This window comes from Salvelinus sp. IW2-2015, linkage group LG4q.2 (assembly GCF_002910315.2).
Source record: "Salvelinus sp. IW2-2015 linkage group LG4q.2, ASM291031v2, whole genome shotgun sequence".
NCBI lineage: Eukaryota > Metazoa > Chordata > Actinopteri > Salmoniformes > Salmonidae > Salvelinus > Salvelinus sp. IW2-2015.
Genome location: NC_036843.1, coordinates 16,650,528 through 16,656,513, shown reverse-complemented (window position 1 = coordinate 16,656,513; position 5,986 = coordinate 16,650,528). Strand labels below are relative to the sequence as shown.

At 40.1% G+C, this 5,986-nt stretch overlaps 1 pseudogene; it reads left to right on the top strand.

Moving 5' to 3' along the window:
- Positions 1 to 1,817: 1,817 nt before the first annotated feature.
- On the top strand, positions 1,818 to 1,943 carry LOC111963595 (U4 spliceosomal RNA; annotated as a pseudogene).
- Positions 1,944 to 5,986: the final 4,043 nt, after the last annotated feature.

The window sequence follows — 5,986 nt, the reverse complement described above, 5'->3', positions numbered from 1 at the left end:
CCTTTTTTTTTATTCTCCAAGGGCTATGAACGTGAAAAATATTTTCAGAAACATAATATTCCAAATAAAAATAGAGTACAATACCTTACTATATCTTTGTCCAAGGATAAACCATGGAGCTAACATAATATTTTCTCTCTTTCACAAGCCTCAATGAGAAATACTAGGATTCTATGTAGTTTGAGGGGAAATTTTGAAAGTATTAAGCAGTTTATAAGTATAGCGCTAATCTGTTTGAGATTTACCATCTACATGACATTCCACTTATTTCTTGTGGTACTGCTTTATCATGTAAGGCAATATTGAGGCATAAGCCCTATTGACTGGGCTTTTGAAAGGGCCTATCTCAGTTATGGCAAGCCTAATACAATTTGCACTTGCAATAAACATTCGAGTTTTACAGGTTTAGGTGCATATTTTTGCTGGTTATGGTTGTATAGTACTCTTTGAAATGTAAGAGCTGTGAATTTCAGTGCTAGTAGAATTGGAGGGTGTTATTGTAAATTCAGGTAATACCATTCTTACCAGTGGCCTGATAAGGATGATTTTCTGGTTTAAAAGACCAATGTCATACAATATACAGCATTGGTATTACTGGTTCCAATCATGCATTGTTAAAATAGACTTTTTGTTTTGTCTGCAGTCCAATTTCAGTATTTCAGGAGCTGTGATGTAACTATTGAAGCAATTTCATGGACATTTTATGAATTATATGTATATTGCAAACACATTTTTGTTTGCTCTTCTAAATATATTCATTGTAACCAAGCTTTTGAAAACATAAAGCGACACTAATACAAACAACAGTTTCAGAGCTTCTGATAGGGAAGGCGGATACCTAGGCAGTTGTACAACTGAATGCCTTCAACGGAAATGTGTCTTCCGCATTTAACCCAACCCCTCTGATTCAGAGAGGTGCAGGGGGCTGCCTTAATCGACATCAGGGGCAGAACAACACATTTTTACCTTGTCAGCTCATGAATTTGATCCAGCAACCTTTAAGTTACTGGCCCAGCYCTCAAACCACTAGGCTACCTGCCACCCCATAACATCTATCTGTATTCATTTACTCATGGTAAGTACATCACATGTTCACTGCATGGCATATTTGCTTATACACCATCAATAACGGAATCAATTTCCTGAACCACTGCTTTTGACCAAAACCAGACCATACCTTGAATGAACAAATTACACTAAGTGTATTTTTTAGGCTCATCCTAGGGTCAAATGCCCACCTTCCTGAATCTGATCACATATGATAACTTACCCTTGAGTTGGTCACGTTTCCAATTCAAGTAGATAAATGTGTGCTTCTTTATAGAACGAGGGGACATTTACAGTGGCCCTCTGTCTGCTGGGTGAGCAAATGGTGCAATTAGCTTGTTCTTTGTAGTAGAATAGGTGTTTTAAATAGGTGTTTTTCCATCAACAAAGATTTTTATGGCTACTGCTGAATGCAAGTGGACAGTTTGTCCACGGTATATAATATTACAGCGGAAGATAATAGCCCATTTATGCTGGATTTTTCAAGGATGATTTAACCAAAAAATCGAAGAGGAAGATACTTTGACACTATTACTGTCATCATTTGAAATGTATACATAACGCAAGTGAGCATTCATCCAACACCCCTCAAAAAATGTAGCCAAAAAAAACGCTGAAGATTAAGCTAAAATGGATCTCCAGTCTTACCTTGCTACTGTGTGTGAGAGTGTCGTTAGTAATGACAGTAGCTGCCATGTGATTTGTGTCTGACGTAAACAAGAGGTGTAGAGGTGAGCACCTTGAGAAAGTTATACAGTCAAGATGACAATATTATTTCGCAGAGGCGATATCATAGCCTATGAAGTCCATCTGAGGCGTGATTATTGCAAAAAAAAAAATATATAACATATTTCTATTTTTTAAAAGATGACAATATTGAGCAGCATCATCTTATGGTTTCAGCCTGACAGTTGAGGTGACATACTGCTAAATAATAAGCACCGTATCTGTAAGGATTAGTTCTGCGTTAAAAATAGTGTACAAAAATAGCTAGTGTAATTGTCCAGTAACGATGTGTGTGTGTGTGTGTACGTGTCTGTGTGTGTGTACGTGTGTGTGTACGTGCCCGTGTGTGTACGTGTACTGTATGTGTAGCCTGTGTGTGTGTCATTACAACAAGCACTACTGTACTGAAGGAGTTGCATCCACAAGCAAAATGGCCGCAGCATAATTGTCACTGCCCATGACATGGTGCTCACTGTGGCTGCTGTTTCTGCATGTTGCCCAGACTCTCTAATTACCAGGGTTTCAGCGGGAGGGGAGGTAGAGAAGGCGGTTGGAAGACAGCCCCTGTACCACGTGATGATTCTGTCAACTGGTGGTTTGTTCCGTCTGTTACACAGCCAGCCAGCCCAGAATCCCTGGAGACAGTTTGGAGAGACCCGGGGACTGTTCATATCAACAAATCCTAATCAAAAGCCTGAAATTGTCAGCTGTCATACACTTTGTGTGATCTTTGATACCTTGCCTTCCTCCCTGGCCGCCAAATAACAACACACACACACACACACACACACACACACACACACACACACACACACACACCACACACACACACACACACACACACACACACACACACACACACACACACCCCACACACACAACACACACAACACACACACACACACACACACACACACACACACACAAAGCCTAGGTCAATTACATTTTCATTCAGTTGGTTTTATGGTTAGGCCTGGCTAGGTCATGATGACAGCAGCAGTTCCTTTTTACTGTTCTTTATATATATATATTATATATATATTTACTGTTTTTATACTTTCTTTATATTATTGGTGTAATTCAATTGTCGAAATAATATTAGAACTGTTTTCATGAAAACATTCATCCTTGTAGATGTGTTTACTGACTATAGCGGGTTTCACTAGGTGTCATGACAATAGGTATGTGGGATCTAAAAGCTCATAAGGTGACTTTGATAACATGGGTTTATCTTTAGATAGGAGCTAAGGGGTTCTACTGGACAATACTACTTCTAATACCAGTAACTGGAGGTCACATGGTGTGTAGCCTGGCTTTGTGCTTTAAACCATAGATTATGTTGAACGGTTTAGATCTGGTTCAAAACATTCAAATAGGATCCTTTTAAAGACCTATAATACGATTGAAGAAAACAATTCTAAAGTCTACACAGTGTTCGTGCTTCAGTTCAAGAATAACACATTTGGTTTATTGAGTCAGGTCAGAGGCAAACATACCATTTTATTGTGTCCTACTCTCCTTTCAGACAATCCTAAACTTGTGCTCCAATTCAGGAGCGGCTCGGTGGGCTGCGTGGCTTTGATCGACCAACTGTTACTAAGAAGCTTTAAGGGGTTTGAAAATACCTAAAACGTAGAAAATGGAAGGATCAAGTGCAAGAGAAATTTGCCGGTTCAGAGCCAGGTTAGACGTCAGAAAGTAAGAGCATTCCCATACAATACATACATCCAGTCAGGGCATATTAGCAGCTGAGGGATGACCAAATATATCTTACAGCCGATTAGTACCATATTTAACCCCTTCACATGAGATGAAAAAAAATTGCTTCATCCCACTCCACGTGTAGGCTACCTCTGTAAGCCATGTATGTTTATATTTGTGAGGGGCTGTCCACAGGGTAAACACAGATCCAAGAGTTTCTAAAACAGGCTTTTTAATCCAGCGAGAAGAAGCCCCTGGAACCAAAGCATGCCCAACGCTTTAGACTAGTGAACAGTTTAAAGAGAGGCTTTAAAGGAGAGGGGGGAGAGCCCTTTATGTCTAGATGTGAAGAAAGTGGGGTGGAGGGGTACGTGTGAGAATCTAACACTGTACATGGTAGTATTGAACCATTAGATTCGTCCTGATTTCCSTTATATACATTCTGAAAAACAGTATGTAAAATGTAACTACACTGTTTTGCATTGACAGCTATTACTATTTCGTCATCTATTATTGTTTATAGATAATTCTGTAATATTTATGTTTTAATTGTATAGTATTTTTGTAATGTCTTTATCGTTATGTGTTGGACTCCAGGAAGACTGGCTGTCGCCATTGGCCATTTCCTGAACCCCCCGCCCCCCCACCCAGCTCTGACTTTCTGATAACTACTTTGAGGAAAAGTGTACTTACTATGTCTGTGATATGTGGTTGTCCTACCTAGCCATCTTAAAATGAATTCACTCTAAGTAAGAGCGTATTCTAAACGACTAAAATGTAAATGTGAAATTGTCTAATTGGGATTCTAATAAAAAAATCATAAATCATACTCTCATACGACGATAACCTGAAGAATCTATCTGGACAAGGTTAAACTGCCAACATTGACATGCAGATTGGCTGTATGTCTGCACACTGCAGAATTGTAAACAACAGCTTTGATTGGTAATCCAGTCATTAAAAACACATTTCTATTTCGCCGAGACACTTGAACAGTTGGACTGACCTCTGTAATGAAATACACTGGCGCTGATGACGATAATTGTTATTTATCCCTCTGCAGCTCAGGTTTATTTGGGGCATGGTGGAACTGTGAACCCTTCTCATTTTTGGTAATTAAGCCTGTTGATACTATAGGATGCTTACCTGCAATTATACCATTATAATGAGCAGCAGTGGTAGAGAGGCAAGGCGAGGTCAGAGAGAGGCAGCCAAGCATAGGTGTTTTAATAGACGCTAAATACTCGTAATGAAGCTCCCAGTAATGGAGAAGCTGGCTGGAAATATCCCCAGTTTCAGGCACGGCAGGTCGGTGGTTACTGGGTGAGAGGGCTTTGGGAGTGTAAGCCAACATTTCTGTGTGTGTTTTCTTTTGTCAGAGACAGTTGCTGTATACTGCCAAGAGGAATATCCCAGCATCTTGTCCTCATTAGCTGCAGAGTTTTTGGCAGCTCCTCACCTCCCTAGACTGACGATGGGTTTGGGCAACAGCTTGGCAGGTTCTCAGCTGCTCTCTCTGCCAATGTGTATCGACGGCATTGCGGTTGAGCGCTGAGTTCAATCTGAAGAGATCTAAAGATTGAGAGAAAGATGGGCTATCCGTTCTGGGCTATCCGGTCTGCCAATGGTCAATTCAGCACTATTGCCACTCTAGTTCCACTAACCCTACAATAGTTGGTGCCACCAACACCTGCCTGTGCCAGGTATGTCAATTCTCCTTACAATGTGCCATTCGAGACAGTGTGAGATAATTTTCCTTCCTATGTCTTCTTCCTGTTCAGTACTTACCATGGTTGGTAGGTGGCACAATGACATGTTGGTTTTTGCTCACACATTCCTTGCATCCTGTGTCACCTGCACACAGTGCTAGCTAGGTTATTACAACTCCTCGACTGGGCTTTGAGATAGTGGGGTGATAACAGTCATTAGGAAGGCTGTGGGAGGAAAGCCATCCTTATTATAGAGGAGCATGGACACTAGGTGGAAAACAAATGCACTAACAGGTGACAGTGCTATGCAAATACATAAACACATATTGAGCATCATGCTATTATACACCTGTGAGTAAAAAACAGCTGCTGAACACAGCGATAACTGTTTCCAGATTTATTCACTGGTACTCAAATTAGTTTGGCAGATGTCTGAATCCTGATTGAACCCTAGATACACGCAGGACTATCCTTGGAAACGATGCACTTGTGTGGGTGAAATGTGCATTTGAAGAATAAACAAATTCAATCTCTTTATTGGTTTGAGCAATGAGACATTACCTTAGTGCGACCCCAAAAGATATTCTAGTTTCATGTGATCCTAGCCCTATGACTCATGTCAAAACATATATCCATTATTTTCTAGCACATCTTCTCTAAGACCAGGTTGGATTTTCTTTCATTTTCAGTTTGACTGAGTGAGAATTAACTGGATCCATCTAGATTTTGTGATGAAGAAAATAGTAAAATTAGATTTACTGTAGTAGTTTTTGGACCATGCGTGCAGATATATAATGATGGAA